Here is a 12,801-nt window from a genome sequence, read left to right as displayed (position 1 = left end):
ATACACAGTCATACACAGTACACAGTCATACACAGTACAATATGCAGTGAAATGCTTAGATGACTGCCTGTGACCTTAAAATAAAAGACCATTATAAGGAAATAAATATGAAAAAATAAATATAAGTAAATTTAACTAAGAAAGAATAAAATATTTGTACAATACAAAATATACAATATATAAAAAATATGAAAAATATAAGAAAAATAAGATATACATATAAAAAAATAAACATACAGACAGAATTTTTTTCTGGGACAGGTTTTGTGTCCTCCAATGTATGAAATGTAAAGATATCACTGACCAATGTACAGACAAAAACTTTTGTTTATTCATCTAGATGTGCATACAATCACATGTGCATTGTCCAAACACCTATCCCATGCAGGTTTGCAGGAGGCCTGGAGCCTATCCCAGGGGACTCGTGGCTTCCAACTCCAGCAGATGACATAGCATTGGATTCTGTGCCTTTCCACTCTTCCTCCAGACTCTGGGGCCTTGATTTTCAAATGAAATGCAAACTTTGCTTTCATGTAAGAAAGAGGACTTTTGATCCAGCTCTTTTTTCTACTTAGCCCAGTTAAAATGCTTCTGATGTTGTCTGAGGTTAAGGAGTGGCCTATTCCCATTCTTTTGACAAATAGGATTTTGATTTGAGCCATTCCAAAATGTTGATTTTGGAAAGTGACATTTTTCTTTAGGAATACTCTGTGTTTACACGGTAAATTATTGTGTGGATTGGCTCTGTTGAATAATGCATATAGCCACCCCCTCAAGGAAAAAAGTGATATAGTCTTTTTAAAAAAACACACACTGGATGCTGTGTTGTAAAAAATTAAATATTTATAAGAAATTGTTTCTGTCAAATGTGGGGCGTGACCAGTAATTGCAAAATATTTAAAGGTCCTACACATCCCATTTTTCATTAAATGTTAATATGATCTTTAGGGTCCTAATGAAAAGTTTGTATTATACGTTAATTAAAAATTCAAAAGGAATTTGTAAAAAAAACACTACTTTTACCTGGTAAAAACTAGCTCTGTTCTCAGCAACCTGTTTCAGTTAATTTAAATGCTCATGACCTCTGCTGAAGGTCCTTTCCGACTACGTACACAGTTTGCAACTAGACAATCACCTTAATGCATGGTTTATTATAAACGGGCGATTAGGGATTATATAGAGACGGATGCTCTTCACTCTATCAGCTCTTCCCACTTGGAGACGTGGTACCGCAGTCCGCCTTTACTACACCGTGTCGAATGGTTAACACTATAAACATTAACATGCATGTGTGTGTTGCAGGTGTTTGTGAGACGTGGCGGTGCATTTCGGGTTTCAGTCGGCGTCCAGTGCTGTGACAGGGTTATACAACCGTGTGAAAGACGGGTAAGAAATAAACCTTAAAACTATCTGTAACAATTAATAAATAATTAATAAAATGAATGTTCTGTTTGTACACTTAAGAAAATGAACAGCATTTGTGGAACCAGTGTTTGAGATTTTTTATTTATTTATTTTTGTCCACATTTACAGTTTTACCCCAATAAAGAGGAACTTGGTTTATTAAGTTGATTAAATGAGACAGAATAATCCTGTAATGAGATTCATTTCTAAAGCAGAATATACAGTATAGTAAATCTGAGTGTAATGCCGGCAAGTAATAAATGCCGATGTTCTTCTTTTTCCACTAGATGTCACTAGAGATCTATAATTCTGCATTTCTGCTGCAACATAAAGTCTGACTTGCGTACATCAGTGTTTTTATAAAGTGAAAGTTCGCTGTGTGTAACTGTGTGTGAGCATGATCCGTTTGAGCAGCGCAGCAGGATGCAGTATTTCTTATAATACTTAGTAAACGGTGTGTATACATAAGACGCAGATTCAGTTTTAGTCCTACTGCTGATTTCTGTGAGATTTCCTGTGTTTAGGGCTGTGCTGATCTGTGCCTGGGCCGAGATGGGTGCCGACGCCATGGGTCCTGATGGCACCATAATTCACGCTGATGCCTTTCCTCCTGAGAAACTGGTGGACACGCTCGGAGCTGGAGACACCTTCAACGCCTCAGTCATTAACAGTCTGTCTAATGGTCAGAACTCAGTGACAGCAGTGACACACACACACACACACACACACACACATAGTATTTAATTATATAACCTCAACATGATTCTGATTGAATCACAGTCACTCTCTAATTACATGTCCATGAGCTTTGACACTGATTGGTCTTTACCTGACATTATCCCTAAACATTATCATTCAGACCTAAACCTTTGAGGATTTTAAGGCTCTGTCATCTGATGCTTGTTAATTAAGCATGTGCCAGTCAATCAATCAATCAATCAATCAGTCAATATATATAAATATATGATTTCATGCATTTAAAATGTAAATGAGCAGATGGTCACGCCTACGCTGCAGAGATGAGAAACTGATATGGTTTATAATAAGGATCCTATGTTTGGATTTAGACATGAGTGAATAAATTAATTCAGTGTTGTTGTTTTCCGCTCTGTTTCTCCTGCAGGAGGGTCGTTACAGGAAGCACTCACATTTGGCTGCCAGATTGCGGGAAAGAAATGCGGCTCTCACGGCTATGATGGGATCGTTCAGTGAAAAACAAAGCTGCAGATGCAGACGTTTAGGAGAATGGCAGAGGAGGCGTTGTTTAAATGCATTAATGTATAAATGAATGGATGAATGGACTAATGGATTCATTAATTTAGGATTGAATATTTATAGAGAGGCCAATCCCTCATACACTTGCTCTTAGTTGTGTTCCCTTTTAAGAGCACATAGGTCTGATGTTTGGGTTGTTTTTTTCTGCATATTTTTTTTACACTTCAAGATACAGATCATTAAACAAATGTCAATATTACACAAAGATAATCATGATTTTATTTATTAAGGAAAAAAGCTGTCCAAACCTAGCTGGCCTTTGTAAAAATGCTAAACCATGAAAGAACTGTGATTATTCACAATTGTTGGAAAGCTGAGTTAAATTTCACCGAGGCCTGATTACTGCCAGAGCTGTTGAATCAAGAAATCTCTTAAATAGAACTTGTCTAACAAAGTGTTTCACACTAAAAGATCTAAAAAGCAACATGATCTAAAGAAACTTAAGAACAGATGAGAAATAAAGCTTGGAAAGGGCCATTATCCACGAATGGGGAAAACATGGAACATTAGTGAACCGTACCAGGAATGGCTGGCCTACTAATATTACTCATCCAGGAACTTATAAAAGAACCCAGAACATCATCTAAAGAACTGCAGGCCTCACTGGCCTCAGTTAAGGTCAGTGTTCATAATTCAAGAATAAGAGACAAAAATATGGACACATTTGCCCAAAACTTCTTGATTATACCCAAGTCTTTAAGCATGTATTCTGTGGACTGATAAGACAAAAGTTGAACGTTTTGGAAGGTTTGCGTCCCATTACATCTGACACAACATTTCATGAAAAGAGCCTCATACCAAGAGTCAAACACGGTGGTGGTAGCATGATGGTCTGGGGCTGCTTTACAGCTTCAGAACCTGGACGATTTGCCATAATTTATGCTTTACCAGAAAATACTGAAGAGAATGTCTGGCAATCAATTCGTAACCTCAGGTTCAAATGCACTTGAGTTATGTAGCAGGTTAATGATCTGAAACACACAGTCAGGAAAGTTTGATAAGCTTTTTTCCCTTAATAAATGAAATCATCATTTAAAAATTGCGTTTTGTATTTACCTGGGTTATCTTTGTGTAATATTAAAATTCGTTTAATAATCTAAATTATTTAAGTGTGACACATGAAAAAAAAAAACTTTTTTCACAGCACTATACATTAGCAAGGACAAAATAATACTGACATTATTTAAGAATAACTGATTCCTTTAATTCGTTCATGGTGATGTCAATAATCTACTATTTATCCAAATACTTAATTAACAAACATTGGGTGATTTACCTAGCATGCTAATCAGCAGTGAGCTGATATGACTACGTCTCCCTCGTTAGCTTTAAAAACTAAATTCAGCCACTGTGTCCCCAGTGGCTCAGATACCTAACCCTAGGAAGGTAGCCGAGGTCAACAACTGTACACAACACTCGCTTAGGCGCCATTTTGCTCCAGCGGCAAAAAACAATGGCCGACAGCTTCTTCTCACTCGGGGCGGGTCTTTGCTAAAACATCAGTGTCAATCAACTAGTGTAGGAGTGGCCTCTTGTGGTGTGGCGTCACATCGACAGGCATTTGCGATTGGCCTGATTTCAGAAGGGGCATGTTATTGTAATAAATGAAAAGAAAACCACTGGGCGGCTCTTTATCTTTGTAGAGTGGTTGTGTACGCACTCTCCTAGCACAATCCCAAATATTTTTATCCAAATATCCTGAATACCAGTCTCCCACTCTGTGATAAACATAAATCATGGATTTCAAATCAAATGTGTTTGGTGTATGATACACTCAAAAAAATGAACATGGCTACCTGTTACATGTACTAAAATGTAATATGTGTTTTGTACATAATAATTTCATGTTTCCAAGATGAACATGAATAAATTATGTTGTATTTGCATGAAAATCAACAACTTAACATGTATTAGATTTAATCATGTTGAGATAAACCAAAGAGATCTTGTCACTAGGAAAATCGGAAATATCAGAGCAAACATCGCGAGAACATATCGCGAGAAGAGAACAGTTTGTTGAGAAGACAAACGTTTGGCAGGCGTGTGGAAAAGGTAAGCAGGAATTAATTCTCAAAGAAACAAAATACTTAACATGAATGTCACCTGCTGTTTAGCGATGTTTAGTCACGTTATTTTGGTATAAGTGTAAGGGTCTTCCACTAGAGGTCACTGTTTTTATTTTGTAGTTTTTGTTGGCCGACTCAGTTTCCCAGCAGGCACCTCGGTCAGGTGATGCAGTGCACACCTAAACCGAGGTAGCCATCAATCAATCTATAAATAGCTGTTTAGACTGGGAAACTGGGTCGAGCATTTTTTGGTAAAACCACTGTCAGTTATGTGGGCATTTTGGTTTGTTTTTATCTATGCCTATTTATCTGTTTAATTTGTACTTTGATTTTAGTTGTGTTAACTTGGGCTCTCTTATTGGCAATGTCTCTGTGTATGTTTTGTGTGTCTGTGTTAGTGGAGCTGATTCAGTCCTGTCCTCCTGTGTTCTTGTGGTTAGCTAGAGCAGGTAAGCAGTTAGGTGTATGTGTGGCTAGGAGCATGATTAGCTAAATGCTATGTTGAGTTTATAGTACAGTTACAGTACTAGCATGCTTCTAGCCATAGCCCCTCTGTGTCTCTAGCTATCCTGTGTTTCCTCTCCCCCGAGTTGCCCAGTGAGCCTAGCCTTTAAGTGTCCCCTAGCCTAGCCTTTGATGTGTCCTGAGCCTAGCCTTTGATGGTGTCCTGAGCCTAGCCTTTGATGGTGTCCTGAGCCTAGCCTTCGATGGTGTCCTGAGCCTAGCCTTCGATGGTGTCCTGAGCCTAGCCTTCGATGGTGTCCTGAGCCTAGCCTTCGATGGTGTCCTGAGCCTAGCCTTCGATGGTGTCCTGAGCCTAGCCTTCGATGGTGTCCTGAGCCTAGCCTTCGATGGTGTCCTGAGCCTAGCCTTCGATGGTGTCCTGAGCCTAGCCTTCGATGGTGTCCTGAGCCTAGCCTTCGATGGTGTCCTGAGCCTAGCCTTCGATGGTGTCCTGAGCCTAGCCTTCGATGGTGTCCTGAGCCTAGCCTTCGATGGTGTCCTGAGCCTAGCCTTCGATGGTGTCCTGAGCCTAGCCTTCGATGGTGTCCTGAGCCTAGCCTTCGATGGTGTCCTGAGCCTAGCCTTCGATGGTGTCCTGAGCCTAGCCTTCGATGGTGTCCTGAGCCTAGCCTTCGATGGTGTCCTGAGCCTAGCCTTCGATGGTGTCCTGAGCCTAGCCTTCGATGGTGTCCTGAGCCTAGCCTTCGATGGTGTCCTGAGCCTAGCCTTCGATGGTGTCCTGAGCCTAGCCTTCGATGGTGTCCTGAGCCTTTGATGGTGTCCTGAGCCTAGCCTTTGATGGTGTCCTGAGCCTAGCCTTTGATGGTGTCCTGAGCCTAGCCACTGGGTATCCCTTGTCTGTGTTTCCTCTCCCCCTAGCGTCCCAGTGTGCCTAGGTTTAGAGTGCGGTCCCTCCGGGCTTTGGAGTAACGACTAGCTTGTGAGTGCTGCCTCGCTTAGTCTTGGAGGGCTGCCTCTCCTAGCCACTGGGTAGTCTTTGTCTGTGTTTCTGTGCCCCTATTCCCTAGTGTGTTTAAGCTATTAGGTAAGTATAGCTTAGTGCATGTTGGGGCTAAAGACATGCTTAGCTAGGTGTATGTGTAGCTAACTGCCATGGTTAAGCAATGCTTAACCATGTTTAGCTAGAAGCCATGCCTAGCTGATTGCCATGTCTTTAGCCCTTGTCCTGTCCCTCTCTTGGTCTCTCGTCTCGTCTTTACGTGTCTCCTGTCCTCTCTAGTGTCTCCCGTGTCTCTAGTGTCTCCCGTGTCTCTAGTGTCTCCCGTGTCTCTAGTGTCTCCCGTTCTCCCTAGTGTCTCGTTTCAGCTCCACACCTCGTTTATGTCCTGTTGTGTTTGTCCCCCTGTTGTGTGTCTCGCCGCAGGGCGTGTCGTGTGTCTCGCCGCAGGGCGTGTCGTGTGTCTCGCCGCAGGGCGTGTCGTGTGTCTCGCCGCAGGGCGTGTCGTGTGTCTCGCCGCAGGGCGTGTCGTGTGTCTCGCCGCAGGGCGTGTCGTGTGTCTCGCCGCAGGGCGTGTCGTGTGTCTCGCCGCAGGGCGTGTCGTGTGTCTCGCCGCAGGGCGTGTCGTGTGTCTCGCCGCAGGGCGTGTCGTGTGTCTCGCCGCAGGGCGTGTCGTGTGTCTCGCCGCAGGGCGTGTCGTGTGTCTCGCCGCAGGGCGTGTCTTGCCAGAGAGCCCCTGTTAGCACAAAGTTAAGTATCGTTTAAGTTTGTTTGTTCCTTTGTTTGTATCTTTATTTATACTTTGTTTAACTATCATTAAAAAGACTCTTTTTTGGTTACACCACCCCTCTGCCTCTATGCCTGCTCCTTCCGCCCACGGCGTCAACACCTGCCAATACACCCAGATCGTGACAATAAGCTATTTCTTGTATTTTTAATCACACTTAAAATACAGATGGTTATATGCGCGTGCTTAATCCTTTGTTCCTATCGCTTCACAATAAGTTGTGAAGCGATAGGAACAAAGGATAAATATTGTTCATTTGCTAAATTAAGTATCATGAATTTTAATTGAGTCTCTGTATTTTTCCACAGCTGTTTGTGAATGAAAAGTGTCCCATCTGCATCTGACTTCAGGAGTTTCTTGACCAACCGTATCTAACGGTCATATTTAAAAATCATAACGTACAGTTATAAAGTACAAAATGTTTCTGTTGGTGTATAATTTTTTATGATTAATACTTATTTGTGGTGTTTTATGTTTTGTTCATCTTTTTAAATTGAGACCTCGTGTAAGTTGCTGCTGGTGTAAAATAAAAATCTCTGTTTTATCCTGTTTGTCTTAAGGTGTGTTTGAGCTCATGCTGCGCTGCGCAAACCGATCGACAAGATTAGCCGAAAGCAGTCGGGGAGGAGCTAAAAACGGAGCCGTCAAGTCGGACACGTTGGGGATCTCATTGCTTTCTCAAACATGGCAGATCACGTGCCGTTTGCCTACTTTATTGCAGATGAACTGGAAGCTATAGAAATACCTTTTTTGTTGGAAGAAATGCAGCAGAATGAACAACGACGGTAAGTTTATAAACAATATATGTGCATGTGTAAATCATTTCATTTTAAAGTAACTGAACAAATACTGTTTTACAAATCAAGCTTATACTTAATCAAATTATGTTTTGTTTAGTGGTTTTATGTTAGGCTTCTGTAAACAATAAATAATTATCTGTAATCACTCTAAAAAATGATTCTGTGGCCTTGTAAATTTCACAGTTATAAAAAAGTTATGTTACCTTAATAAAATCTCTAAAAGTCACATACATGATTGTTTGAGTTAGACAAATCAAAATAAATGCCTAAAAAACAATTATTCATTTTGTCTTAAATTTACACTATAATTTAAGTTTACTTCACTAGTAAAAATCTGTATTTGACTAACTAAATTATATTTTTAACATGCACTTAATATTTTTTGATACATTTCAATCAAAATATCTGCTAATGGAGTAATTGTACTGATTAGTTTCAAGAACTACAATTATAAATTATTCCAACTCAATATTCTTTATTTTTAACAACAAAAACGTAAATAATTGAGTAAATTGCCCTGTGCAAGTGCTCATGGGAAGTCTGGTGTAACATCAGAGACAAGAAGGCTGTGAGGATGTGAGAATGGACATGAAGCACCTGGAACATTCTGGAACATTCCTTACAAATCCTGGTGAGTAAACAGCTAACACAAGTTACTGTAATAATGACTCTGTCTGCCTGCACACAACTTTATAGGGTGTAAGTTACTGTTCTGACTCCTTTCAGAGCTAACGATAGCTAGCAACAGGCCAGTCCTGGGGTCCAGTGTGATTTAGCTTGTTTGTTCCAACCACCAAACTGCTCAGCTAAAGCGCGTTTAATACAGACACTTAAACTCTGGTGTTAAAGGAGAGATTTAACACCGAGTAGCAGCGCGTGCATGTCCAGTTTTTTTCCGGGTTTCTCGGTGTAAACGGCGGCGGTTGTGCCGCAATATTTGAATTTCTCCCGCCAAATGCGGTGATTTTGCGCAGCCTACCGCCACTGAGGCGAGGATATAAAACTAGCATGTTCAAATACAGTAATTACCGTGTGTGTACCGGTCCACTTCACACACTGAACCGCGAGTCTGCTCGGTCATTCCGACACTTAAAGAAAGAAATTCAGAACAAATCCGGTTTAAACAGCAGAAATGAGGTGCAGTGTCCGGGTTCTGGTACTGTTTTATCCGTCACTGTATATGAGTATTTTTAACATGATTAAACACTGAGCAAGCAGCAGCAGAAGTTATAAAATAAATGTGCTAAGTACTGTACTAGTAACTAAAGCTATGAAATATAAAGATTTAGTGAAAATACAACATTTCTCTCAGAATTAGAATTGGGAGATAGTAATATGAAATTAAAATACTAAAGTGAAACATTATGTATGTTCTGATATGTAAGTAAAAGAACCTAAAACTGATTTTGTGTGTGTGTGTGTTTGTGTGAAACATGTTATATATTTTCTATATCTCTTTCACAGCACCAACACCACTAATGAAGAGAAGTTGAATGGAGATAAAACATGAGGTAAATGTCAACTTTTTTAAATGTTACAGAAGTATTAAATGTGTAACCATTGAATCAAAGATAGAAATAGACTATTAGTCCAAAAAGTATGTATTTGAACGAAAGTACTATTTTACCAGTCTGGTAGACTTTATATTAACAGTCACACTTGTACTTACTTGTATACTATTGTTCCTTTTTCAGGTGCCAGTTTATGGGATGGCGGTGTAAGCTCTGCACATTTGTCGTATCATCAAAAGGAATTTCGATCATTACCGAGTGAAGCATGGTACTGTTGGTCATGGATATTTAGTGTCCTGTCTTCATTTAGACTGTCATTGCTTTTTTAAGACCTGAGAAGGTCTGCACACACATTTGTATGGATCCCACAGTTTGCAGGAAACTGAAGTGTGAAGGTGTGCAATCTTACAGATGTAAAATGTGACTCATTAGATTCTAATACAAAAGTCTACTTTCCACATGTTAACTGTATAATACTTGTGGCAGAAGTATTGTTTGTGAAACTGTTTACTAATAAGATAAATCCAGCTCTGTTTATGATCTTGTTACATGTCATTTGCAAAGTAAACCAGGTTGAGTTTAGACTTCATGTCTTGTCAAATTTGGCAAATAAATGTTAAATTAAAATGAAAATGTGTGTATTGTTTCTTTCATTCAGTTAAAATATTTAGTAAATGTAGCACATTTGTTTATTAAATAATAGTATAATTTTCAGTATCTTCTACCTTCCATTTCAATTATATCCACTCAATTATTTTACTCATTTTCACTTTTCATTAACTTCTAATTTTCATTACATTTACTCAATTTTGTACATCATTGTACTAAATATAGTTATTCAGGTCTACTTAATTTTTTTACTGACTTGTACTCAATTCATGAAGTATATTTTACATGATTTTTATATTTTTTTATATTTACTCAATATTTTTAAGTGTAAAAATGTTTCACCAAAAAAATTGAGTACAGCACAGTTTTATTTTTTAGAGTGAATTGCTGTTGGAGAGTAAGCGAGAGTAATGTGTTTATAGTACAAATACAAATGTTTTTATATTGCATGTTCAACAGTCGTGTAAACCTTAAATTGTTGGAATCTATTCCAGTTCTACAAAAAACACTGAATGACAATACTTTTGAATTACAGTACAATACATGTGTATATAATAAGTACAATAATAATAAGTACATGTTTTTATTGTATAGATTAGCTCCAAAAGTACTACAATTTGTGGAGGATGGTGTCCCCCTATACAGTCCCTCAGAATTTCGCAGTCATTTCAGGCTTTTCTCCTGAAACCCTATGTTCTACTTATACAGGATGTCATTACTACCCTTAGTCCTGTTTATATGAATTTACAGCAAAGCAAACTTCCAGTCATTGGCCAATCAGGAGTCATACCGTGGGGTAGCAGACAGATTCAATCTACTCTTGCTAAACATCTCCATGAGTTTTGTTGTTATGGTAATACATACATGGCCCATCACATCTCCTGGCCCAGAGGCCAAAGGCTGCAAATGTCAAAGTTGAAATTTGACTTAGCAGGTTTCCCCAACACTGTATGTGCGGTGGATGGGTGTCACATTCCTATAAGGAGACCCCACTGTGATAATCCCCTTGCCTACCTGAATAGGAAGCAATTCTATTCTGTTATTTTGACTGGATTTTGTGACAGTGAGCGCTGCTTCTGTCACATCAGTGTGGGTCACCCTGGGAGTTGTCATGACGCCAGAGCATTTCGTCTAACAGAGGTTGGACGAGTTCTTGAAGAAGATCCTCATTCCCTTGTTCCACAGGGAATGCATATAATTGGAGACTCTGCTTATCCTCTGTTGCCTCAACTTATGAGGCCTTACAGAGACAATGGACACTTGACTGCTGGGCAAAGACATTTTAACATGAGGCTAAATGCTTCTCGTGTAGTCATTGAACATGCATTTGGCATTTTGAAGTCTAAGTTCAGGAGGCTCCAGTGCCTACACATGCAAAGCATTTCAAATATCAGTTCTGCTGTCTCAGCATGCTGCATTCTGCATAATGTTTGTTTAAAGCCCTGTGACCAATATGTTGAGGTATACTGTATAATCATTTTCATGAGAGACCTGATTTGCAACAACATCTAGACTAAACATCTGGACCAAAACTTTGTATGTACATTTTTGTAGTAAGGGCATTTAAGTTGTTCACTGCTTTATTGTGTATCCTTTTTTTCTCCAAAAATATTTTTTGTTTATTAAATAAGAATTTAATGTATCTCAAGAGTTTCTGAATTTCTTAGGTGAATTCCACGGTGGTGGGGTGATTAAAAAAAAACATGGACTCAGCATGTCATATGGATATGTCATCATTGAGAACTATTATATAAAAGTTTATTAAGGAGTTGAGATTAATTGGGTGAAAATACTAATTAGTGTTGAAAACAATGCAGAAAGGTCAATACTAAACACTTAATACATAATTCCATGTGGCATAACCTCATTTCCTAATCTAAAATTCACTTGATACCTGTTGGGTGGATGCTTACATGACACAAGCATTTCTGTAATAGTTGGGTGAAAGTGATAGTTCACTTAATGAAATTTGTCATCATTTACCCACCCTCAGAATGTGCTAAATGTGTAAATAGCTTTCAGATAATTACAAAGATATTTGGAACAATGCTATCCTAAAAGGTTTTAGTAACTGTATAATTTGCTCTTGTTGTCTTCCGATTTTCTTTAGCTCCTCCACAACAGTTCCCAAACTGGTCAACATTCTTTTTTCAAAAGATCGTCTGCGCCTCTCTTTCAGTTGACGCCATCTCTCCAGGTCCGGCCTTACAAGAGACTCAAGCACAGCTGTTCTTCGTTCTGCATGCGCTTCATATGCCTCAAAAAATTGTGAGGGTTGTGAGAATCTCTGCCTCCTGGACATGTTTGTACTGGCAGAGGTCCCCAGCTGCCCATCTACAGAAGCACCTGCTGCCTGAGCTTAAGGAAGAGAGATTGATGGAGGCTTGTTTTGAGAAGGTGGATCTTCCAAACATAGAAGAGTAGAGCAGATAGTTCCAGGTGGTGCAGTTCCCATCCCAGAGGACCCAAATAGCTCATCCATTTGCTGCAGAAAAAGCACGATGTAATATGAAAGTGACTTTATAATAAAATGCAAAATTATCTTATACAGTGCAGTCTTAGACTTACTGTGTAGTACTCCCAGGTTTTCTTTTCCCTCCCCAGTTGCACGGCAGTGATCCTTAACTCTTTTATAAGTAGTTAACATGTTGGTTAACTTTTTTTTTTTTTAAATTCACTTGACAAGGTGTATCCTTTTTGTGAAAAAGTAGTTTGTAGCTTTTTATAAAAAGCAGTTTTGTTGCGGAAGTAGAGTTGCTGATAAGTTTTTGTAAGGTCCAAAAGTAGCAACGTCATTTTGTGTGTGATTTCTAAAAAAAAGAAGTTTTTTACCACTGCAAACACATGCATCTTTTTTTTTCAGTCTTAGGTGCCATACCTTGTGATT

The 12,801-nt window shown here is 39.1% G+C and overlaps 2 long non-coding RNA genes across 3 annotated transcripts; both read left to right on the top strand.

Annotated features, from left to right (window-relative positions):
- Positions 1 to 399: 399 nt before the first annotated feature.
- On the top strand, positions 400 to 2,057 carry LOC128530009 (uncharacterized). The gene is made up of 3 exons (XR_008361102.1): positions 400 to 533; positions 1,303 to 1,386; positions 1,929 to 2,057. It is a non-coding gene; the product is annotated as an uncharacterized LOC128530009 (long non-coding RNA).
- Positions 2,058 to 2,620: 563 nt separating this feature from the next.
- On the top strand, positions 2,621 to 12,579 carry LOC128530008 (uncharacterized). 2 transcript variants are annotated; one of them, XR_008361101.1, is made up of 3 exons: positions 2,621 to 4,731; positions 7,303 to 7,779; positions 12,025 to 12,579. It is a non-coding gene; the product is annotated as an uncharacterized LOC128530008 (long non-coding RNA). The 2 variants fall into 2 exon arrangements; XR_008361100.1 differs by lacking the exon at positions 2,621 to 4,731 and having other exon boundaries at positions 7,214 to 7,779.
- Positions 12,580 to 12,801: the final 222 nt, after the last annotated feature.

Source organism: Clarias gariepinus, chromosome 9 (assembly GCF_024256425.1).
Source record: "Clarias gariepinus isolate MV-2021 ecotype Netherlands chromosome 9, CGAR_prim_01v2, whole genome shotgun sequence".
Lineage (NCBI taxonomy): Eukaryota > Metazoa > Chordata > Actinopteri > Siluriformes > Clariidae > Clarias > Clarias gariepinus.
Note: the sequence above shows the minus strand (reverse complement) of the source record. Positions and strands in the feature narration are given on the sequence as shown.